Here is a 26,111-nt window from a genome sequence, read left to right as displayed (position 1 = left end):
TCCCGGTAACATAGGGAGACTCTGGTACTGACTATGTGTGGACGACAGAGTATTAAACAAAAAGTCATCATCAATTGGTTCTGCGTGCAGGGTGACATTGTGAAATGCGGCTGCTCTGGACACCACCTGTGTGTAAGCAGTACTGTCCTCAGGTGGTGATGCCCTCGCTGGGTAGCAGTCGGGACTGTTATCTGATACAGGCGCATCATAAAGATCCCATGCGTCAGGGTCATCTTGGCTCATCTCTGTATGCATTGGGGACTGCATCATTGGTGGAGTGGCCATTGGTGATGGTTGTGGTGAGCGATGTGGTGATGGTGGCGGAGTTACTTGTCTGGCCACCTTTGCTTGTGGCTGTTTGTCTTTCTCTTGGAAAGCAAGTTTCCTTTTCATTCGGATTGGAGGGAGAGTTCTTATTCTCCCTGTTTCTTTTTTAATGTGGAGCCTTCTTTGCGTGTAATCTGGCTCCCCAGCTTCTAACTCTTGGCCAAATTTGTGTCCTTGCAATTGTGAGGACAGTCCCTGCTCTTCAGTGTAGGAACTTGGTTTAGGCTCAGAAGCCGGATGTTTCGGTATCGAAACTTTTTCAACCGTCTTTTTCGGCTCCGAAGACACTTTTTTGGCTTTCGGTGTTCCGATTTCTCAGTGCCGATCTTTTTCGGTGCCGGTTTCTCGATGTCGAGATTGCTCTGACCCGGTGTCACGGGGTCGAGCCTGTTCTGTGCCGGTATCTCGCCCGGAGTCGGATGACTTCGACACGTGCGTGCCCTTTTTCGGTGCCGATGGCCGGTCACCTAATTTTCGGGTTAAGCCATGGCCTGCTGGCGGTGGCGTCCCCTGGGCTTTTATGTATTTTCCATGAGTTTTGGCCAGGGGAGTTCTACTCACGGTTTTCGGCGTCTGTCCGGTTTCGGCCTCGTCCGAATCCGCGATGGAGAAGGTTTCCTCTTCCTCCAAGTGTTGGTGTCCTGCCGGCGCCGACGCCATTTGAAGTCTTCTTGCGCTCCGGTCTCTTAGCGTTTTCCTCGACCGAAACGCTCGACAGGCCTCGCAGGTATCCTCTTTGTGTTCGGGAGACAAACACAAATTACAGACCAGATGCTGATCTGTGTAAGGATACTTGTTGTGGCATTCGGGGCAGAAACGGAATGGGGTCCGTTCCATTAGCCTTGAAGACACACGAAGTCGGGCCGACCAGGCCCCGCCGGGGAATCGAAACCCTGAAGGGCCACCGGAGCTCTTCAAAATTCGGTGTCGATCTGTTTTAACTAACCCGATCCCGAACGCAAACAATACCATCAAATTTTCCGAGATTTAACTAACTTTCCAAACCGAAACACAGAGCGAAGAGGAACACGTCCGAACCCGATGGCGGAAAGAAAACAATCTAAGATGGAGTCGACGCCCATGCGCAATGAAGCCGAAAGGGGAGAAGTCCCTCGATCTCGTGACTCGAAAAGACTTCTTCAAAGAAAAACAACTTGTAACACTCCGAGCCCAACACTAGATGGCGGGATGTGCACAGCATGTGTATCTGCAGCTACACATGCCATCGAACACACACACATATATATATATATATATACACACACACACACACACACACTGACATTATGTATTGTTACAGTTTGTACCCCACGTTTGCCACAAAATAGATTCATTCTTGTAGTGAAGAATGATGTTGTTGTGACATCACTTCATGTGTTAATTAACTTCATTCTACATTCCGTAAGTTATAGCCCTTTCAGTCTTATTTTAGTGGACTTTTTTCCCTGATCTCTGCGTTCACAGAAGGAACCTTAGGTGTCTGGCATTGACTGATTAAAAGTATATGGAAATAAAAAAATGAGTGGTTTTGTGCATACTTGACAAGTCTGAAGTGTGTGGTCTTTCCTCTGCATTTTGCACATGGCAATAGCCACATGGCCGAGTTACTTCATCAGTCGTGCAGTGTCTGGCCTCTTTGGAGCTGCTCATATGACCTGGTCCTCTCCCCTGTGGAGAACTATGCATACATGTGTTGCACTTCTCACATCACTAAGGTAGAAAGAAAAAGATGCAGAAGAAAAGGAAATAAAAAGATGGTAATATGGGACAGAGAAAGGACTGGCTGTAGATTATGATCAATATGTGAAAGTTCAGAGGATTACTACACCTACATGATAGGTTTGCATGTGTTCTTTGACAGGCTACATACAGTCTAAATATGATACCTTCTCCGGAGTACTCCACTTGGATTGTGGAACTTGTATGACAACTGATTAGAAATTATAAGCTTCCAACATTTTGCGCACACATTTAATGTCAATAATCTATTTGATTAAAATCAAGAAAAATATGTTCAATTATCGGTTAAGTGTGCAGGTTGAACACATATTTAATATGCAATGAATTGAATGTAAGGGCCAACAAAACAGTTACAGTATATTGAACTTCAACAGCAAGAATGCCATTTGCGGAGTGTGGGGATAGGAAGTCAGTCGTGACAGACAACACAAATGGGTTATTTAGAGCTACGTGGAAAGGGATTCCATCATAACTGTGGTGGATGTCCCATCACTTGTGTTACATGTGCAATTGAATACAATGTACATTTAACGCAGTGGATGGGACTTCTGCCACGGTTGTAACTTAGTACCTTGACTTTCAAACTCTAAATAAAGCCTTCATTCTTTTTGAAGTCCATTCACAAAACTGGTAGAACTGCAAAGGTTTTGTGCAGCATATTAATCTAATCAGCACCTGGAAAACTGCCACACATACTGTGGTCACAAGCTGCGCTATGGGAACACCCTCTGTGCTAGGATCAACAAAAAAACACCAGACAGCTGCAGACCATTCAGAACTCAGCAGCCAGAATCACTTTAATCTTCGCTCATCCAGACTCCTTTTTTGCCCAGATCCCAAGCATATGGAAAACTGGCACTCAATTTTCTCATACACTGCTTCTAAAGCATTGAATGACCTACCGCTACACATAAGAGCCTTGGTGTCACACCTTGAATTCTACAAGAAGCTGGAAACCTGTTGTTTTGAGTAGTCCCACTACGCCCTAGGTGTGCCTAGACTCTCACCTGGTCAGTGCTAGGATACTCTCTTGGGGGTAATAGTATGCTCTAAAATAGGCACTGCATGGCGGAACACTTAACATAACATAATACTGTTGACATAACCTGATTCACTTCTCCCTTACAACCTTTTGCTTTTGATTTTGCAAAACCTTAAGCCTAAATTAGCACAAACGGAAAGTCAGCAGATCCCCAAGATTAAAAGCTGTCCGCTGACAGGAGGAATACTTAGGAAATGTTGGTGTACAGCTCACTGGCTCAAATCCGGTCGAACCACTTTAATTCATAAAAGTATCTCAGGTTGATGATACCAACCGCAAGGACAAAGCAGCGTTTCCTAATATATTTCCATTTTCGATATAAGGGCGCATTCAAAGTTCAACAACACTTGGTCGGGAACTCTGTTTTCACCACATATAATTATTTGAATATTCAGGGAACCTGCCAACTGCATCCCATAAAGCGTAGCAACGCGCATCTCCTTGCTGTTGCAATATTCCTTTGTGAAATTATCAGATTCTCCCAACAGGCATATCTAGGAGGCTTTTTCTTTTTGATCCTAAGGCCAGATTGCACAAAGACACAATATCAGAGCTCCATTGATTGCCCAATAGTTTCTCTAATGTGCGCAGCACGTCCCGCTCACATTTAGCCGGAGTACAAACATGCCGTCCTACAGCATCCATCACAGACCTGGAGAAGCACTGTCCTTTAATACAGGCAGTCAACTTGATAGGTAAATCTCCAATTATTGACAAACAGAGGCAGTTAATCCATGACTCGAGATGCATGAAACAAGTATCTTTTCAGCCAGAAAGATAAAGAGTACAACTGAATGGACAGAGAAATACCATTCAGTGCTAGTGCTGCATCAGCACCTCAACGATGCCACTGCGGAGGTATCCATAATATTACTAGTGTATTTTTAGCGTATTTCTGCTCTGTGTGGCCTGGTAAGCTCACAGCTGTGCTGCAGGGTGTTGGTGCATACTCAGGGCTTTCCCGCTGACTGGAGTTATGGGACACTCTATCAATGTGTCTAGTTTCTTTAATGATGCATCTGTTCTGTGTGGTTCTTGGTGTTTTTCTTTTTGATTTAGTGGAAGACAGATGTGCAGTCCCTGTTTATCTGAGTTTGCATGGAATCGTTGTGATGTGCTTTTTGGTCAGGAATTAGCCAAGACTCTTTAATTTTAGTAAACTTTTATGTATCATAAACTTCCTTATAAAGGCTTTCAACCCTCTCTCTTTGTTGGTCTGTCAGTGTGTCATTTACATTTCTGTTCTGCCCACCACAGCATACAGCATGGGGCCAAGGTCAGCACATTTAATTGGCTTGCCTCTCTGTGTGCAATGACATTCTACCCTTGCACAATGTGCACTTGGACTGAAAAAGACGTCCACTTGTACAGTTTCACCAAAAATACTCATAAACTTTGGCAAAGCCTAAAGTTGGCAGCCCACGCTAGAACTGTTGGCTTTGCCAATGCCTGTTTGTGCTTGCATTCAGTGGCGGCTGGTGAGGCTTGTGAGTGGAGGGGCTGGGCTTGGCAGTGAGGGGGATGGGCGTGCGCATTTTTTCGGGAGGTTAGTAGGAATTTCCCTTTCTTCTGCAAATCCTATTTAACAAGATTGAGATACATTTTTTTAAATAAAAAAGAAATATCAAAATAGCTTTCATTGGCCTGGCTTGGTAGGCAAGCCTGACTTCCTTCTTTAGCAATGTGTACAGCATCAAGACATTTTGGGGTTGATATCTCACTCATCTCATAACCTATCAAGCCACTCTTCCATCCTTTCGCCTATCATCCCTCTGTCGAAGCCAAGTCATCGAAGCCCAGTCAGAGTATTCCAGATCCAGACAATTCAGGAAACAAACCGAGACCAGCCGCTCTTCTTTAGATTACTTTTAATAAGAACTAATAAGACACAATAAGAAATACGTGTACACGGAGACGTGAGCGAGCAAAATCTAGCTCGAACAGTCTGCCCAAAGAAGTAATGCATGATCTTTTATAGCACTAAACCGCAGACATTTGAATACATTTTCATTGGTTCTTGATAATGTCGTATGATTAAATGTTTCTATATAGCACACGTGATGTTCCATATAAGGGTTAGAATCATGAACAGGAAGCTTGCACAATGTCCTCTGAATCAAATGTCTTGTGATACATCTATATGTGGAGAAAGAGGAACCATAAGTGCATACGTTAGTACTTTTAGCAGTGAGGATTTCGCAAGCTAGCATGCGGTGGTGTCTCATGATGGCCATCAGTTTAGCAAGCCTTGCAACATAATGCGTTTCAAGCACAATAGACATTTCTTCAGGGCCTAGTTAATTCAACATTTTAATGTGTTCAACAGAAACAGGCCTGTATTTTCATTGTGTATCACAGGGTCTACTAGGTCCAAATGGATCCAGGAGAACGTGATTCCACATTCCGCCCTCTGATACCCAATGAAAACACTCATTGACCGTTTAATCATCCTGATGGACAGGTGTCATTTCAATATCATCATTTTCCCTGGTCTCATCCTCATGCCTTCTCTTATGATGGTGCTCAGTGTCCTTATGACACATTTTCTTCATTAACATGTTCAAACAGGAAGGACACACCCTTATCAACACACATAATGTTATAAATCCTACTATTCCCACCACCAGTACTTCTATCAGCCAGGATCCCCAACCACGGAACCATGCTGCGATGTCCTTTAGTATTCCTCCTATTTCCGTCACATCCGTCACATCCCTTGCTCCTTCTTCTACCACCTCTATTTTCCCTATTGCCATCCTCACATTCCCACTGTTGTCTGGTATTAAAACACAGCATTCCTGATGGATCACGTTACATACACCACCGGCTCTTGCTAAAATGATGTTTAATGCAAGTCTGTTCTGTATTACAACAGCTCTTAGGTCTGTAAGTTCTTCAATAATGTTACCTAAAGCTGCTGCAGTAGAACTTGCTAATGTTTCTACCAATACTGCCAATCTGTGTATTTGATATTCTGAATGCGCTATTCCTAATGGCATCACAACTATTCCTTCCACTGCTATGAACCTATCCAACCAAGTAGGTGCCCTTCTTCTTCGTACCCTACCCGGTGCCTTTTATGTTGCATTGGTCAAATTTGTTATATGCAACATTCGGGGTAGTACGAACGCCAGGTAGCAGGAGCCCTGCCACCCTGCAGGCAGTCTAAAATATGCAGATGTCCCGCATACTATGTATATTCCCCTTGGAGCTGAGAGACCTATAGACAAACCTTCTGGGCCCTTCCGTATGTTATCCAAATCAGAGTATTTGGAGCAGGTGCTTTCTCCTACTTTTATGCTGCTCTTATTATGGTTGGGGAGGTGTATGTTAGGGCATTTCATTACTGGTGTAACCATTCGACACACCTTATCATAAAATGTATTTGGTCTTGGGATGCTGCCTTTGAGGTATCGAAAACACCATGACCCCTTCTTCTCCTTATGTATCGAAAGGGATATTTGTGATATATCTATGTTCTTCTCCCCCTGTACATAACCCTCATCTCTTCCTATGTTAAATGCTTCCAGTAGCTCTGCTGTTGTGTCATTTCTTTTGTAGTCCAGGCTCAAAGTTGTATTGCAAATACTATGTCCCACATCAATTCCGTGTTCGCTAGTGTTTGCGTTACCTCTTGAGCATTTGAAACACCATGGTGCCTTTATTTCTGTATCTATGGCCAGGCATGGTATTCGTTGTTCTGAGCCATGATCCCTTTCAGTGTAACCCTTCCCTCTTTCTGTTGTAAATGCATTCAATACATTCTCTTCTTCTTTTTTTTTAAATTCTAATCTCCTACACTTCTTTCTTCTCCTTCTATCTTCTTCCTTCAATTTATTTGACACTCTTTCTACCAATTTTCCTTGCATATCACCTACATAAGGTTCAATTTATTTGACACTCTTTCTACCAATTTTCCTTGCATATCACCTACATAAGGTTCATCTTCCAAACCATACTCATCCCTTTTTCTCCTCATTTCTCCTTTGTTTATATTTTCTCTTATTCTCTCCTTTTTTTTTTTTTTTTTTCTTTTCCCTGTACTCATTCCTTTTAAATTTCCCCCTAACATATTATCTAATATGTTACGTGCCACGAATTCTGTGAGGGGCATTTAAGTGTAATTTCTTTTCTCCTGGCTAGTGGTCGGTAGGTGGGTACCTATATAACAATCAGACACATTTGCTAGTTCTTTGTACATTGATACCATTTGCACAAATGTATTGTCCTTATAATCTTCTCCATCTTCTTTCCATTTTGTATATTTCACCCATTTTGTTTTATCCTCCACCCTCTCATGTTATTTTGAGATATTGTTGTTCTCACCACCTGTTGTTCTTTCACCTTGGCCATTTTTGGGGATGTAGTGTTCCTGGTCGAGCCATGGAATGTGTATGTCGTCTTTATATACTATCAGTATTGTTGTTATTACTATAGCTGCTACTGGGGTGAGTAATGCTGTGACCACCACAGGCCACTTCTTCTGCTCCTTTTTCTTATGTTGTAATCTTAAATCCATGTCGCCTTATAGGGTGTGGTCAGATGTGGCTAGCACTTGAAACCAGTTCTATTGGTATGTAACCTTTGGTACCTCCTTATTCCTGTAGGAGTGCCACACGAGTAGTCTATTCCTTCTGTATATTTTCGGGGCGACGTTGAATGCTATTTGACACTTGTAGTTATGCAGAGTATAAAGGGATGAATCCCAGTGTCCAGTTCTAAGGGAGTTGAATGCGATAGTCCCGAGGGATGGCCCTTTTGTCCTATTTTTGCTATATTCCTAATTGGAAGAGGCACCTCCCAATGGGGCTACAAACCGCACTGATCCTAGTGACCAGCCGCTTCCGTAGGACTGGGATCTGTACCTCTTGGCGCAAATTTTTTCTAGCAGACTTTTAGTATTCTGTTCATTTATATCCTGATGTCTTTAATACTTAAGTGGCCTTGCTTGACTCTCTGACTCCTGTGGAGAGTAGCACGAGCAGTTCTGAAAGAATATCCTGGTGTCTTGAGGACCCGCTTGCACCCTCCGACTCCTGTGGGGTTGCAGCACGAGCAGTCCAAGAACAATGCTCTGGTGTACTGGGGAACCCGCTTACACTCTCCGACTCCTGTGGGAGTGTAGCACGAGCAGTTCCGTCAGTGTTGACTGGTGGCGCTTGTCGAACGAAGGTTGTACCGCTGTGGTGAAGGTGGCATTACTCTCATTGGCAACTTTGTTGGCGGCTGGTCGTCCTTTGGTCCAGCGGCCTTCTTGGTGTGTGAGGTATGGACCCAGGATGTGATGCCCTCACACTTGACTGCTGTGGCTGTTGTCAACAGGACTTGGTATGGTCCCCTCCACCGTAGTTGAAGGCAGTGACGTCTGGTGTGGCCTTTACCCACACCCAGTCTACAGGATGCAGTTGTGTTCCGGTGGTGTACCTTCTTGGTGTAATAGCTGTGGATCCAGGAGGTCATTCCCTCCTACTTTTCAGGAGACCCAAGCCCAATCTCCCTGTTGGAGATCATGTCCAGGTAGTGCTGTCCAGCCAGGAAGGGCCTGCAGCACCTAATGCTGAAGGTAAGGCAAACTGCTGTCAAAATGTCCTATCAGATAATAACTTCTCAGCACCAGACATGTTCATTGGCCAGTCAAACAGTATCTCAGTCGGTGCTCACTTTGACAACTTTGTCAAGGGTGCCTTTCTTGACCAATGAAGCAAGCGGTATTGCATCAATCTAGAACCGCTCAGCAGATGCACAAAATCTTATAAAGGGACATATCTGACTTGTTTATGGGGTAACTAGCACACTCTTAAACTCAAATAAACACTAAAAAATAAATAACAATTACACTCAGTAACAGTGGAATATTCACACAAACTATTTCACCAAACAAATGGTGATCCAAAGGTCAGGAGAAAACACATGTTACACTGGTATACAGCCAGTATAATTTTTTAACATAGCATTGTATCCTATTATTCTATTTCAACACCCTGAATTTCTGCATCAATACTGGAAGGGTTGGGACTTTGCAGGCATCACTGCCATCAGAAGTCACTTCCCCTTTCTCGTACAAGTGTGATGTTCTGAAATGCTGATGTTCCTTTAAGATATTATATTTATTTTATTTATTTATATTTGGCACCCTCATCATCAGAGGTATATTACTCATAGCTGTATTGCAGTACTACATAGCACATCCTAAGGTAGTAATAACTCTATCCTAATATAGGTATTTTCAATACCCAAAACCAGTTTTTGAGAATATTTAGTTGCAATCTACCAACACATGAAGGCAATCCATTTCACTGCGCTCATTTAAGATGTACCACGGAAGACTCCCATTAATTATGAAAACATAAAACGTAACATAGACAGACGGATACAGAAACCACATCTTCTCGTCCATGTTCTGAAACCTAGGGAAAAACATGGATAGAAAAATACTCCTACGTAGATACATACATCCTGTGTCCAGGGTGTATATAAAAAAAAAAATCCTATTCCATTCAGCTGTACATTTATTTTACATTTCTACTTGGAACGTCATGGTAACATATCGCAACAATCTGTGGCTTTGCCCTTGGAGTCATGCCCAGAGTCTGTGGTTTTCAGAAATGGGGAAGGTAATCTTAACTGCTACAATTTAATATAGGGACGGGACCTGGCAGATAAATGCACAAAATAAAATACCATAAAAATAAAACACATTTGTGACAAATGTGCTGCATTTATACCCATTCATTGCCCTTTTGACACCCTTGTTGCACTCACATGACTTCAACATACTACATGTACTGCAGATGTTTAAACATCCACTTGTGTTATTTTCTTTTAGCCTCTCATTAAGTGAAATAGATAAGTCACTAACACGTCATGTGTAATAATTATTACTGCACTAATGTGTTTATTTTAAATATCAATACACCTTAGTAGAAGTTTGTTATCACTTCATTAACTCACTCTACACCCCAACAATAACCCACATTTTTATATATCTCTTATTTACTTATATTATTTACAATTCATCACATTTAACACTTCTTTTAATTTCTATATCTCTTCTTTCATTGAACATGACTAAATTATTAGTATGTACTCTATAGAGCTATGAAGAAATACACAACCAGGGGTATGGAACTACAAATAAAAGCAAAATTTTGTTATTCCTTGCTTTCAAAATACCTTCACAAACAATGTAACTAGGAAAGAAACATTCTGCTAAACTACCATGATGTTTTAGGTGTCATTTCTTTGAAGCATCATTTAGTAAAATGTGCGGATGCATGGTGGTATTTCCAACATTTATATTCATAACAGGAAAAATCAATGTAACCTTTTCATCAAAGTTACACATTGCCATAGTAGTTCCTGGCATGAACAAAACTACTTTGTGCCAAAACTACTTTGTGCCAATATTCTTCGTATGGAAGAGCAGAATGGTGTCACTACCACTGAAGCCAGCCAATAAACAGAGAGACAGAATTCAAATAACAAAAGATCTGTGATAACCAGTTTATGGCAGAATTCTCAAAAAAAATCACAAAGTACACCCATGGTATCTGTTCCTGCATTAGTGCAAATTTACAGCTTTTATTATTGAGCTAGCATTTAATGAGGCAGACCAGGAAATCGAACTCCTAGACAATATTTGTAAACACCATTTTAGCAGGAGGAAAATATGCATGTCTTTTTACAGGACAAGTAGACTGATGACACAAACTGTCCCATGGACAATTTAGACATTTTATAAAATTCCACACTCCTGACAACATATTGTTAACTGCTGCAAATGAATCCTCTGTTCCCTCCAGACTAAATTTGTTCACTGTAAGAATTTTGGCAACCTTTGCATGGGTCAAATATTTTTAAATGTAATCCCTACATAAGAAAGTTCTAATTTGTTGTACACCTGTGGTTCCTAACCTTTTTACTCCTGGGGACCACCAGTGAAACGTTACTGGAAGCCAGGTACCCCCAAGCAATTTGCACAATTTAAATTTCAAACATGAAATCATTCTTTTTATATTGAAAAAATATGCAAAAATCTAAACATTTTATTGGAAATGTTGGTGCTGCATCTTGGCGACCAACTTTTCAATTTTTAACCATAAGTGCCTCTCTTCTCTCCCTATCCTTTTTGTCACATTTAATTAATTTTTATTATAGCATCTCTCATACCAGTGTAGGTGTTGGAGCACTTTACAGCACTTTAAAATGAAAGACTGGGAAAAAACAGCTTTCTAATTTGTGCTATGCAGTTGGCATGCAGCTCCTTAATTGCAGTTCATAGCTCAATGTGCTAGATTACTATTATGAACTGTACAGTAACTAAAGAATCTCTGTGACAAAAGCAGTAACCCACTGTGCCATCCACTGCCACTGTCCAAAACTCTCATTCCTCCCCAGCAGGTACATTAATCACTGGAGTTATCTTGACGCTTTTATTTTTTTGCTGTACAATGCTCTTTGCAGTACTTTTAAAGCAAATAACAAGTAATTAAGTCTGAATTTTGTGTCTTATTACGTGTGATAACTTAACAATTAAACTTAAATTTTCTACAGTGTGTAAGCATGTTACAGCCATCCCTTGTCTACTTGCAAACCTTTCCCATACTCAGTGTAGTGTCAAATTATAGTGTAGTAATTGGAGTAGTGGCCACATATTTCAGGCCAGTGTATCGCCTTCTTACAATCCTCCCACCAATCTCATGGTACAATAATGCTAAACAATGTATCCAGATCCTTCCAAAGCAGCCCTTCCCATGGCTATTATTCTGTTTAACTCTGTACATTTTTATGTACGTCGAGAGACTGTCTCTTGTGATCTCCAGCTGTGTGTTTGTATTGCTGAGCACCTCCTTCCACATCTTGATGTTATGCATTGTGTGATGTGCATACGTGGACATATCCCATAGTAAATTGTGTGATCCCTCTCGCCCCTTGCCAATACATTTTTCCATTTAATTTGATATCTGTTCGTACTTCTGTTCATTTTTTTCTTATTGCATTAGCCACTTCCTCTTTACCCTGGCTATGGAATAACTGTCTAATTCTTTCACAAGGTCTCTTACATTTTGCTTTTATTTTTCACTTCCTCATCCATCAAACGCCATTCCAGGGTGCGGCTTTCACGTTCCGTCTCTGCCTGCTGTTGTAGAGGCAGCTCAGAGTGTTTGGTCCCTGCTGTGGTGCCCTCACGTTGTAGTGTATTTCCCAAATGTCTTCAAACAAAATCGATATTTTGTTCCTGTGACTGTGCACTTGTCACAGGAAGAGAGCTTGACAAGCCCCTATGGATTTTTTTTTTTATCCTCCACATACAGGACAGCCCCACATTCAATGCACATCCCATATGCAACTAGCATGTAGGCAGCATTGTAAAGCACCACACATGTCCGCAAAGCTACAGAAACACTACTGTCATTTTCCTTGCAAAGTCAAAGTCTAAGTACAGTAGTGCCTATAGGCCTTCTTTCGCCTCTATTTGGTACGCTGGACTGTCCTTGGGGCTATGTTGATGTGTCTCTACTTTGCCTTTACTAAGAGGGTTCCTCGTGACTGTCTTACCCTAGCCTTTTGTTACATAACACGAAGACAATTACAATCGTTCCAGAAAACAGTAGGATGTCGGTGTATTTTTTTTACACCGCTCATACCCCGTGACACAGAAGGGATAACAATGGGTATATTCACACACGCAGCCTCTCTTTGCCAGCCGCAATTATTGATTAGTAAAAGCAGGAAGCAAGCCGGTCTGCATCCATGCCACAATTTCAGCCAGCCATGTCCACCTTAGCTCACAAAAAGTTTGAAATCAGACAGTACCCAAGGTGCTAGTGACGGCGTCCACACTGGCGTCCTTTGGGGTGAATCAAGAGATGACAGAATAGTCAGGAGGGACAGGGTGCGGCTGTATGATATTGGAAGCTGGACCAGATCCTTGGCCAGTGACACACAGATAATGCAATAGCGGTGAACAAGTCAAGCAACCACATGTGACGGCAGAACCATAGACAAGGGTCACAGTACAATTAGCCCTGTGGGGTGATCCTACTCCCAACCCTTGTATCAATATGTAGTGAGTGCAGGGGGGGTGTTTGTACTGTGTGATGTTTGCAGATTAAATCAGTCAATTGTCATAAAAATCTGTATTATGTCGCCCATGAGTCCACCCACCTAGTCTTAAATTTTCTAAAAATTCTTATCCTAAATCGCAAATGCATGAAGTCAAAATAAATTACAGTACACCACCTTGTTGTCAACCCTTCCTTCATCAATCAAAAACCACTTTCGCACACACACGTATTTATATCTCAAAAACCACTTTCAGACACACACACGTATTTATACCTCAAAAACCACTTTTGCACACACATGGATTTATACCTCAAAAACCACTTTCGTACACACACAGATTTATAACTCAAAAACCACTTTCGCACACACACGGATTTATACCTCAAAAACCACTTTTACACACACATGGATTTATACCTCAAAAACCACTTTTGCACACACACGGATTTATACCTCAAAAACCACTTTTACACACACATTGATTTATACCTCAAAAACCACTTCTACAGTTTACACCATTTCACATGAGTAGCCGATAGTTCAATATGCCATAAGCATTGTTCAAAGAGCTGCAATATTACAGGAAACAGATAACATAACAATTTTTTAACACAACAAACAGAGCCTGCCTGCTCCACTGGAATGAACCACAATCATCCAGTTACTGGAATGAAACACTATCACTCCTATAAACACAAGGAAGCTGAAATCACATGCCAGTTCCTCTTAAATGTACACATAGAACCTGGAACGGACTACTACCATCCCATATCTGGGCAACGCCCTTTTACAACACCCTCTCTGACCAGAGTTATCCGCCCCAGCCCCTCCGGCTGGGGACCTCAAACAGCGACTCGCACTGTGTTCTGAAGCAACACCGCTAGTTGCCTCTATTCCTCGGACTTCTTTTTTTTTTAACAGTAACAAGCTACATGAAATACAGGAAGCTATTCTAAGTATACAGCTGCAGCGCAGGGAGGAAGGAAATGGTGTAATACAATGGAAGAACCAAATTAACACAGAATGCTAGCAGCCGGCGGACAGCTATAGTTAACTATCTGAATGTTTTCACGAGGTGCATTATCGGAGCCCGCAACAGAGGACAACAGAGGAAGAAATGCCCTTGGCATGCCACCGGAGACAGAGAAATAAAAAGATGTCATTACAAAAAGCTGGCTAAGGGGTACGGCAAATAGAAATATTAAGCATAAATGCATAACCACTCTATGCATGAAACATATTAACGAAACACCCCAGTTACCTCCCTGTTTCGCAATATTTACACCGGAAAAACAGTAGAGCAAACAGCGAGAGCAGGACCACGAAGCAGCAATAGATACTCACGACAGCTCCAGACTCCGTCGCAGGAGGGGCCCTGTCCAATGGGTCAGCTGTCGCCCCAACCGAAACAGGAGCCGGGCTGAAGGAAACTATTCGCTGAACGAGACCGCAATTCTTCCATTCTCCACCAAATGTCGAAGCCAAGTCATCGAAGCCCAGTCAGAGTATTCCAGATCCAGACAATTCAGGAAACAAACCGAGACCAGCCGCTCTTCTTTAGATTACTTTTAATAAGAACTAATAAGACACAATAAGAAATACGTGTACACGGAGACGTGAGCGAGCAAAATCTAGCTCGAACAGTCTGCCCAAAGAAGTAATGCATGATCTTTTATAGCACTAAACCGCAGACATTTGAATACATTTTCATTGGTTCTTGATAATGTCGTATGATTAAATGTTTCTATATAGCACACGTGATGTTCCATATAAGGGTTAGAATCATGAACAGGAAGCTTGCACAATGTCCTCTGAATCAAATGTCTTGTGATACATCTATATGTGGAGAAAGAGGAACCATAAGTGCATACGTTAGTACTTTTAGCAGTGAGGATTTCGCAAGCTAGCATGCGGTGGTGTCTCATGATGGCCATCAGTTTAGCAAGCCTTGCAACATAATGCGTTTCAAGCACAATAGACATTTCTTCAGGGCCTAGTTAATTCAACATTTTAATGTGTTCAACAGAAACAGGCCTGTATTTTCATTGTGTATCACAGGGTCTACTAGGTCCAAATGGATCCAGGAGAACGTGATTCCACACCTCGATCCACCCATCCCTTTTACTCAGCCATCCATCCTTTCAGGCATCCATTCAACCTTTCCCTCGTCCATCTATTCAGCTTTTCACTCATCATCCATCCATCTAACTTTTCACTCACCCATCTTCCCTTTCACACAGTCATCCATTCTTTCACTCATCCATTTTTACATCATCATTTAATTTATCCATCCTACCTTCCACTCATCCATCCACACTTTTAGTCAGCTATCCATCCTTTTATTCATCCATCCACCCTTCCATTTACCCTTTCACTCAGCCATCTTTTTACTCACTCAGCCATTCATCTCTTCACTCATCCAACTATTCATCCACCCTTTCACTCATCCACCCACCCTTTCAGCTGGTCAGACATACACCCATTCATCCTCCCTTTCACTCATAGACCCAATCTTCCACCCATACATTTACGCTTTCAGTAACCCATTCATCTTCTCACTCATCCATGCATTCATCCTTTCATTCACTCATCAATCCATCCAGTGGTCATCAATCTACCCATCCACTCTTTCAGTGCTTTACTTCCTCTAGGAGAGCCTGCAGCTGCCCTCCTCTGAAATTCTGTGGTGCGCTAGCGGGGGAGACATTGGCGCCCAAACTCCCAAGGTCTGTACAAGTGTGTAACACAACACGTAGTACTCGTGACTGCAACATTTTATAAAAACACCACAACAGCAGAACTCGCTGGCATGTCTAAACCCACCTTAAAGGGCTCCTTGCACGGCACCGCTATATCATAAATATATATATTTATAGACATCTTCACCGATCTCCCCTCTTGTTTCACCGGCGCATGATTTAAGGTCTTGAAAAGCCCCTAGACGAACACTGAAATCACGGTCTGCACACCATAGCAAGGGTCAGCGGCGAGCGTGTAACTCCACCAGCTGCCCAGCCCTTGAAAAATCTTCAAATAAAACAGGCCTTTTCAGCAACTTAACCCTGCAAACTGCGGCAGTAATCTACTGGATGCGGGACGTATCGGACACACAAGTCCTGGACAAACAACTCTTGGCTGGCACAAGCAACAAGAAGCCATGTGCACCAAGCATCACTATATAACCCCACGGCCAGACCTGCCCACCCTGGAGCTGGGGAACCAGTTTTGAGTCTCTGCATCGGCTCAGCAGCCGGTGATTCTGGGCAAATCACTTCATTTCCCCATGCCTGAATGCGCCCTTGTTTAATTTAACTGGTGCTCATGAAAAGCGCTCCAATACCTGCGGGTCGAGTTAACACTATGTAAAACTGCAATGGAAAAAAAAAATGAAAATCGTATTTACTTTTAACAAATACATTCTGGGACTAGGGAGGTGTCTTGGTTGGCTTTGTTGGAAGATGTGACCCCTCCAAACTGGGAGTCACCTGGTAACTACTATCCACGCACCCCCGGGATCACCAGCCCTGAGACTGGGAGTGAACTCACCTTGGGGTCTCAGGTGCAACACCACTGACCGACAACAAGGCAGGAGAAGAAGGGGGTATAGCCTGGGTTGAAATCAGGAGATGGCGATAGTGCAACTCGGGGGGAGGGTCGTCAAATGAGCGAGACGCACAAGGGTGAAATTAGGAGACGAGTCACGAGGGTGAAATCAGGAGACTGTAAAGATGCAGCATGGGAAGCTCTAGACGAGTCACCAGGATGAAATCAGGAGACAAGGGTGAAATCAGGAAACACTGGGGGAACCCTCGATGACTCTGTGGCAGTAGGTCTTCATGACCATACATATATCTATTGACTAATAACGAGGCTTTCTGCTGAAGAACGTTAATGCAAACGGTTTCATAATGACTCATCGTAGAGGAAACTTTGGGCAGAAAAGAAAGGGAGAAAAAGCCGAGACAACCTGCGAAAGCGCATTCACAGAGACATTTATGGCTAATATTGATGATATTCACATACCTCCATTCAGTGATTCAGTCAATCTATCAATGCACTGTTTTTCTCGTGAAAGATTGATGCAATGCGAGTCTTCCGGCCTGCCACACCCTTTCCCAGCTCGTCACGGGGTGAGAGGTCCCACCACGCCCTCTGGCAAGTTGGGAAAGCGTGAGCTGACAAATGCCCTCCACTCCCTGATTGACGTGGAGGCTAAACGCTTCAGGGCTTGAATAAAAAAGGCCCGGGGCTAACTTGGCCTCTGTGTCATCAGGGGGTGGACACTAGGCCTTGATGCTGGGTCTTTGCTGATCTGATGACCTCACCGGCCTCAGGGCTGTGAGATTATCAGCCCGGCAATAGACTCACTTTGGGCTTGCCTACACGTACATGGGAGCAGTAGAAGTGAGCATGTGACGTTACGTCACTTCACTTGTCCAGCAACAATAATGCTGGTGTTGGGTGAGTGGGGGAGATAGTGCCCCCTGTTTTATAAAGTTTTATAGAGGTATTATTTTTTAATAAAAAAAAAATAATTGCTTTGTTTTTAAAGGGAGGCGGAGCCCCAACGCCCATGTAAAGAAACCGCCACTGCTTGCATTAATGAACACAGGGTCTCATTCTATTAGAGTGGGTGATTGCCTGGCTAATTGAGTGTGGGTTGTGATGGTAGAGGGTGTTGCTTTAAAAGGCACCACCAATTCCATTGGGTGGGCCTTTACCACCATTGTCGCCATTTGCCGCCATGCCTGGCTGGGGTCCATTGTTTTTTTTTTTGGGGCAGTGCCTAGTTGTCCCTCATGGACATACTGTTTGATAGGACTCACCAGTTTGGGCACAAGCCTAGTCCACTACTCCCCCCCCCCCCCCCCTTAGCCCCACCTGCAAAACCCCTTTGACGTTACCTTTAGAGGAGCACAATCACCAGGTGGGATGCAGGATCAGACGATTCTTGACGTGTTGGCTGGCCATATCATCAGGCAGGTGGGCTCTACCTTTCATTCTCTTGCTGCTGCATGTTCTACTGACACCACCCCTACCCCCCAAATGACTATTGCAGATCACCTCTCTATCTTGTGGCAGAAAGTGCAATCCCTTTTGGCCAAAGGGGCTATTGATAGGGTGCCCGGACCAAGAATTAGGATGTTGTTGTAATTCCTGCTACTGTGAAATGCCCAAGAAGGACGGAGGCCTTCATCTTATTTTAGACCAGTGCCCTCTAAGTGCCCTCCTCTGGAAAGATAAATTCAAAATGCTCACCCTGGTCTAGGTCATGGCTGCCCTCTAGCCTGTAGACTGCATTGTGGCATTGGGCCTGCAGGACAACTGTTTTCATATACTTGTTTTTCAGGCCCTTTGGAGCTACCTGCAGTGCGTGGCACAACAGAAGCATTTTCAATTTACTGTGCTCCCCTTTAGTCTCAGCAATGCCCCTCAGGTGGTGGCAAGATCACACTTTTGGATTTTGAGGGTGCCAGTCTTTCCCTACCTCAATGACTGGCTGTTAACCCCTTCGCTGCCAGGCCTTTTTCACCTCTGGTGCCAGGCCTTTTTTTTTTTTTGCTATTTGGGACAGTTCGCGCTTAGGCCCTCATAACTTTTTGTCCACATAAGCTACACAAGCAAAATTTGCCTTCTTCTTTTCCCAACATCCTAGGGATTCTAGAGGTAACCAGAGTTTGTGGGTTCCCCTGAAGCAGACCAAGAAATTAGCCAAAATAGAGCGAAAATTTCATTAAAAAATAAATAAAATGGAAAAAAGAGCTGCAGAAGAAGGCTTGTAACCGGTTCTTGCCCTGAAAATGGCAAGAACAAAGGGTTTGCGGTGCTAGAATCACCATTTTCCCAGCTTTCGGGAACAGGCAGACTTCACTCTGAAACCCACATTTTCCAACACAATTTTGGCATTTTACTGGGACATACCCCATTTGTACTATTTTTCGTGCTTTTAGCCTCCTTACAGAAATGGGTGTAAAACAATGCTGGTACCCGGAAAGCTAAACATTTCTGAAAAGTAGACAAAATTCTAAATTCAGCAAGGGGTCATTTGTGTAGATCCTACAAGGTTTTCCTACAGAAAATAACAGCTGAAATAAAAAGATATTGAAATTGAGCTAAAAAAACAGCCATTTTTCCTCCATGTTTTACTCGAACTTTTTCCTGAGATGTCAGATTTTTTAAAGCAATATACTGTTACGTCTGCTGGACTCTTCTGGTTGCGGGGATATATAGGGATTGTAGGTTCATCAAGAACCCTGCGTACCCAGAGCCAGTAAATGAGCTGCACCTTGCCATGGGTTTTCATTGTATATCGGGTATACAGCAATTAATTTCCTGAAATATAAAGACTGAAAAATAATGTATTTCCAAAATGGGCACAAGATAAGGTGCTGCGAAACAGTGGTTATTTGCACATCTCTGAATTTCGGGGTCCCCATCCTAGCATGCAAATTACAGGGCTTTCTCAAATAGACGTCTTTTGTTACACACTGTCTTACATTTAGAAGGAAAAAATGTAGAGAAAGACAAGGGGCAATAACACTTGTTCTACTATTCTGTGTTCCCCCAAGTCTCTCAATAAAAACGGTGCCTGACTTGCATGGGTAGGCCTAGTGTCCGCGAAACGAAATGCTGCAAAACACTATGTGGACACATCAACATTTTCAAATACAAAACTACCCGTTTTTGCGGGGGAAACCTGCGTTTTTAGCCCTGGGCTCAGCAGCCATATAGGGAAACCTACCAAACCCAAACATTTCTGGAAACTAGATACCCGAGGGAGTCCAGGGAGGTGTGACTCGTGTGGATCCCCCAGTGTTTTCTTACCCAGAATCCAAACCTCATATTTAGCTAAAAAAAAAAAAAAAAAACATTTTTTCCCCACATTTCTACGTGGGATCACTGCACCGGGACAAATTTCCTACCACCCAACATGAAAATTATACCTCACTTGTGTAGGTGGGCAAGTGCCTGTGACAGGAAAGAGCCAAAAACATGATGACATTGAGGGGGAACCAAAGCGGCTCCAAAAGGGCTATTTGAAAAAAAATATTTTAAAGCTGACAAGTAGGGCAGAATTTTTATCGGTATAGATGAAACAATGATGGGTGGTAGGAATTTTGTGGATTTCTGCAGATTCCGGAAGGTTCCATCACAAAATGTGTGAATTCCAGCGAAGTTTGAGGTTTGCAGGGCATTGTGGGTAAGAAAATGGTGCGGGTGCATGTAAAGCAAACCACCCTGGACTCACCCAGATGTTTAGTTTTCAGATGTGTCTAGGTCTTGTGGATTTTTCTACATGGCAGCGTCCCAAAGTCCAAAAAGTTGAGCCCTCACCATTCCAAGTGGGACGAGTTTGAGAGTTAGACAAGCTCTCATGGCCCACATGTGAAACCAAAATCCAAAATAATCAAATGTCCTTTTGTTTGCCGTGAGATAATATGTTTTAGTGTGCGGGGGAGAGCTGAAAGACTGTTACCCCCTACAGTTGGGGTCAGGGCATAGCATAACCATGCCCATACTGGTTGGTAGCCACCAGCCCACTATCTTTTTTTTTTTTTTTTTTAAATTCCCTGGAATCTAGTAGGCTTTCTGACCCCCCTCCTCCCCCTCCAAGGAGTGGATCGGGGGTAATTGCCCCATCTGCCCACCGGAGGGCAGAACAACTTTGGCCCCGTTTATTTGGGATGGGAGTATGGCCATCCCCCCACCCTGTTTTTTTGGAGAAAAAAATCTTCCCTGGTGTCTGGTGGGTATCTGCCCCCCGTGGGCCTTCCAAAAACATGCCGATATGCCCCCATGGGGGACCGATATGGCCAACAGTAATGTGCCCCCAAGGGTAGTGACCCTTGCCCAAGGGGCTGCCCCCACCGAACAAAACACACACATACACACACAATTCCTGGTGCCTAAGGGGTTTCTGCCCCCTCTGGGGGCAGATTGGCCTAATAGAAATAGGCCAATCTGCCCCCAAGGGGGGCAGAAATGGCCTAAAGTCAATTTGCCCTCCCAGGGGAGTGACCCAGGCCTAAGGGGTCGATCCCCTTGTGTGAAATTGATGAGAAAAAAATATCACTGGTGCCTAGGGGATTCTGCCCCCCCCTTATTAGCAGATCAGCTTGATAAAAAGTTGCGCACCAACATCATCAGGGTGGGTTGGAGGGGTTCTGGGATGGAAGGTGAAGCGAGTCCCCTAACATCCCTGCCCTGAGGTGGTGGGTTGGAGGCTGAGCCTGGTGTAATACGAACTGGTCTCGTCCTCGGCCGAGGACCAGACCAGCTCGCCCCAGGTACCCAAGGGGTTAAAGGCAGTCTCGCCCAAGTAGTCATCTACCACCTCCGGATTATGGTACTGCAAACCATCTGTTATATTGGGGGTTCATTATCAACTTTCCAAAACCACACCTGTCTCTTTCTCAGATATTTCCCTTCATTTGAGCCATTCTGAACATGGTACAGTTTTGTGTCTTTCCGCCGCAAAACAGAGTTCAGGACGTTTAGGCTATGACCCCGATCTTTCAGCCTCAGACCTGGATTTCAGTGAGGTTGACTCTGGGGCTGCCCTGCACTACAGACCTGCTGCATCCTGCTTCAAACACCTCAGGTGGCATATGCAGGGTCTGCAGTGGGGTCTGAAATCTGTGGGCCTGAGATCTAGGGGACCACACCAACCATGTTCAGGTTTCGTCAGAGAATGCAAACGATCTTCAGTAGTGGTTACTGAACTTTGTTTGGGTCAGCAGCAGACCCCTCTCACTTCCCAACCCAGAGCTGACATTGGTGACTGATGTATCACTTCTGGGTTGGCCATGGGGGAGAGGTAGAGATCAGAGGCTTCTGGTCTCCAGCTGACTCCGTCTACTTATCAGCCGCCGAGGGCCGTACGCTTTGCGTTGAAAGCCTCTTTTCCATCCATTAAGCAGAGGCTTGTTCAGATGCTTATGGACAACACCCGGGTCATGTGGTACTGCAACAAACAGAACACGATGGGGTCATGGGCCCTGTGCCAGCAGATGCTGCACCTCTGGAAATTGCCGGACCGCCAAGGTATTTTTCTGTTGGTGAACCAACAGGCAGGTTAGTTGAATGCTAGAGTAGACAAGCTCAGGCAAGTGCTCCTTGTGGATCACAAGGGGCAGTTGCACCCAGAGGTGGCATAGGATATCTTCTTCAAATGGAGAGATCCTTGGCTCAATGTGTTTGCCGTTGCAGAGAATGAACACTGTCAGCACTTCTGTGTGTTGAACTTTCTAAGGCATCTCTCGCTGGAGTTGCAGTCCGCCTTGAGTGGAACTCTGGACTGCTGTATGCCTTTCTACCCATACCACTCCTGTCCAGAGATCTCAAGAAAGTCAGGAGAGACCAGGCCCAGTTCAGTCTAGTGACCATTGATTGGGCAAGGAGAGTATGGGATCTAGAACTCCTAGGCATGAACATCTGTCCTCTGATCAAGCTGCCCCTCTGGGAGGATCTGCTGTTGCAGGGCAGGGTGGCTTCTCCACTCGACCTTCCGCACTTTCCACCCTCATGCTTGGAGATTGAGCAGTGACAGCTGAGCACCATTAGCCTTCCTCCAAAGGTGGTTGGTATCATCTTGGCAGCCAGGTGTCCCTCTATAATAAATAACTGTATACACCTGATGTTCGTACATATTTGTGAGTTGGTGTTATACATGGCAGATAGACCCCTGCAGGCATTGCTATCAGAAATTTAGTTGTCTGTTCTGTCCCTAGCCCTGCTAGGCTTTGCCTTTTACACTGTGAGTCATTTTGGCCCATTGCTTATGGTTGCCAGGTTAGCCCTCATTGTTTAAGCCTCCAATTGTTATGTTTTTTTAAGAAGTGTTACAGTCCCCATCTTCTCCTTTCATGCCACAGTGGGGTCTTAAATTAGTCCTAACATTTCGGATGTGCACCCCCTTCAAGCTGCTCCACAGCACCCCTTTGTGGTTTCTTACCCTCAAGAACATGTTCCTTGTCGCCGTAACTTTGGCACGGCTTGTAAGTGATCCTCAAGCTCTCCGAGAACCCGCAATATACCACCTTCTTCCCAGACAAGCTGATTTTTAGGACACTGATATGGAACAGCGTCACAACTGTAGTGTAGAAAGATGAGAGTCAGAACATCACATTACCAGTATCATGTACTTCGCCTCACTCCACTATGGAGAAGAAGAGACCCCATAACTTGGGCCACAAGAGAAAGCAGAGCTTTTACATGTATCATACCAAAGAACACCGGGAGAATGATCAGCTATTCGTGGGGTTCTCTGGAGTGTAAAAAGGCAAGGCTGTGCAGAAGAAAACACATTTTGCTGGTAGGTGATTTGCCTTAAGAGCTGCTACTTATTGACCAAAATGCAGCCTCCGGAAAGACTGTGTGCTCATTCTACCAGGATCAAAGCTACTACCAGTGTATGGGCACGTCAAGTCCCTGACCTAATCATTTGCCAGGCAGCTACGTTGACGTCCCTCAATACGTTCATGAAGAATTATTGTCTAGATAGGTTCGACAAGAGGGACATTTTGCCTGCTCGACCCTAAAGGACCTTCTGGTTTGACTCCAGCCACAGACCCATCTCCAAATGAGTAATGTTCTGTTGCTTATTCACAAGGTGCAAATAACCACTGCTTCTCAACACCTTATCTTGTGCCCATTTCGGAAATACAAAGGTTTCCTTGATACCTGTTTTTCACTCTTTGTATTTATATAAATGAATTTCTCTATTACTGGTATACAATCAAAACTTATTTCAAGGTGCAGCTCATTTATTGCCTCTGGGTACCTGGGGTTCTTGATGAACCTACAAGCCCTATCTATACCTGCAACCAGAAAGGTCCAGCAGACGTAACGTTCTATTGCTTTCAAAAATCTGCCATAGCTGGAAAAAAATAGAAGAAAACGTGGACCGAAATGGCTCTTTTTTTCCACCTCAAATTCAATAAAAAAAAATATTTTAGCTGTTACTTTCTGTAGGAAAACCTTGAAGGGTCTACATATATGACGCCTTGCTGAATTCAACATCTTGTCTACTTTTTAGAAATGTTTAGCATAGGATCCAGCACTGGTTTCACACCCATTTCTGTCACTAAGTGGAAGGAGGCTGAAAGCACAAAAAAATAGTAAAAATGGGATATGTCCTCGTAACGTGTTAAAATTGTGTTGAAAAGTGTGGTTTTGTGATTCAAGTCTGCCTTTTCCTGTAAGCTGGGAAGATGTCTCCTCTAGGGGAACTCACAAACTCTGGGTACCTTTAGAATCCCTAGGATGTTGGAAAAAAGGAGACAAATTTGGTGTGGATAGCTTATGTGGACAAAAAGTTTTGAGGGCCTAGGGGCGAACTGCCCCAAATAGCCAAAATAAAGCTTGGCACAGAAGTGGAAAAGGCCTGGCAGCGAAAGGGTTAAGCAAAGGAATTATATCTTCTCAACCCACAACCACTTAAAAAGGCCAAACTGTTTTTCTTTTTTTATACACAGGGGTATTACTACTGGTCTACAACCGAATGTGAAGATACCCACAAATCTGCCTAATATCCAATCTCACCTATACTTGTTTATGTCTAGTGTTCAACTACTCAAGAGAAGACTGAATATATTGCCTCTCTAGTTAACTTCCTTCCTGAAGAAGATGAAGTGAGATTTAGAGGAAGAACATAAACATGGATATTATCAGTTGCTTTCAATATGCAGTTGCGTTCTTTACCCATGAGTCCCCAGATATTGAAATAAGGGATTCCCAGTATTGGTGAAATCACTAGTAACTGACATCAAAACAGAACTGTTATGGCAGACTTTTAATATGCATTCAATAAAAGGGCATACTAACCCCAATACATCTGCTAATCAAAACTTTTGGATAGGAAAGAGGGAGAGTCAAGTTGAATATACTGCACTTAGTGCTGAAAGTTTGTTCCTGAGGTGACCATCTTGGAATACCTGATATGCGAAAGCGACACACTTGTTTGAAATTTTAATACTAAATTTGAACCAACGATGGAAGTAAGCATTAACCGATCTGATTATCTATAATAACTAATAAGCCATTGGAAAAAATCAAAGAAAAAAGGTGGTTATATTCCTAAGTTTTATTTAGACCATACTTCCTGCATTAGAGCACAGTTTTGATTTTGAAATCGATTTAGAGAATGACTTACAAAGTAATGATTAGTGTGATACAGATTTCTAAGAGAATGTAAAAGGGTAGGCATGCTACTCATTAAACTTGCAAAGGGAAAGATGCTAGATCTAAGTGTTAAATGCTATTGCGACCAAAACATTATTGAATCAAAAGAGCAATTTCTATGATGTCATATTTATAAAGAGGTAACTATGACTAAACTCTATACTGAAAGGGATGCATGTGGGGAAAATAAATTTTGCTTTTTTTCATTTACTTTTGTTGTAACATCCCATATGGCCATCGGCAGCATTATTGTAGTCCATGGACACGTTTGTATTCCCAGTACACTTGAGGGGAAAAATGCCAAATTGCTCTCCCTGGGCATCCTGGATGGACAGCTCAAAGAATATTCCATATTTTGTTTTATAAAAATAATTCCTCAGGTCTGTTCCCAACACACACCGGTATATTCCTCTAGCATACTATGCCTGGTCACATAACATCTGCTCCTCTGTTTCTCAAGATGAAAGACAGCACAATCCTTTCTATTTGTACTAAATAGATAAGAATATTTCCTGAATATTCCCATTTTAGATTTTTTTTGTGCGAATTTGCAAAGGCAATAACGGTACGTCAAAGTGCAGTCCTTTACGAATTCCATAATATCTTTGTGAATAGGAAGAGCATATACAAATATTAAAATTGTGCCCGAGTTTGTAAAATACATCTCTCCCAAAGGTGTTAAAGAATATCTGCTTGGCTCTGTATACTGCTCTTCTGTGTGATGTAGCTAACAAATTTTGACAGCAAAGAA

At 43.2% G+C, this 26,111-nt stretch overlaps 1 protein-coding gene and 1 long non-coding RNA gene across 2 annotated transcripts in view; both read right to left on the bottom strand.

The window, feature by feature from the left end:
* Window positions 1-26,111, bottom strand: part of MRPS5 (mitochondrial ribosomal protein S5) — a 495,636-nt gene that overhangs the window by 143,109 nt on the left and 326,416 nt on the right. The window lies entirely within an intron of this gene.
* LOC138296166 (uncharacterized) lies at window positions 4,961-15,784 on the bottom strand. The gene is made up of 2 exons (XR_011203776.1): window positions 13,631-15,784; window positions 4,961-13,558 (listed from the first exon to the last, which is right to left on the bottom strand). It is a non-coding gene; the product is annotated as an uncharacterized lncRNA (long non-coding RNA).

Source organism: Pleurodeles waltl, chromosome 5 (genome assembly GCF_031143425.1).
Source record: "Pleurodeles waltl isolate 20211129_DDA chromosome 5, aPleWal1.hap1.20221129, whole genome shotgun sequence".
Classification (NCBI taxonomy): domain Eukaryota; kingdom Metazoa; phylum Chordata; class Amphibia; order Caudata; family Salamandridae; genus Pleurodeles; species Pleurodeles waltl.
Note: the sequence above shows the minus strand (reverse complement) of the source record. Positions and strands in the feature narration are given on the sequence as shown.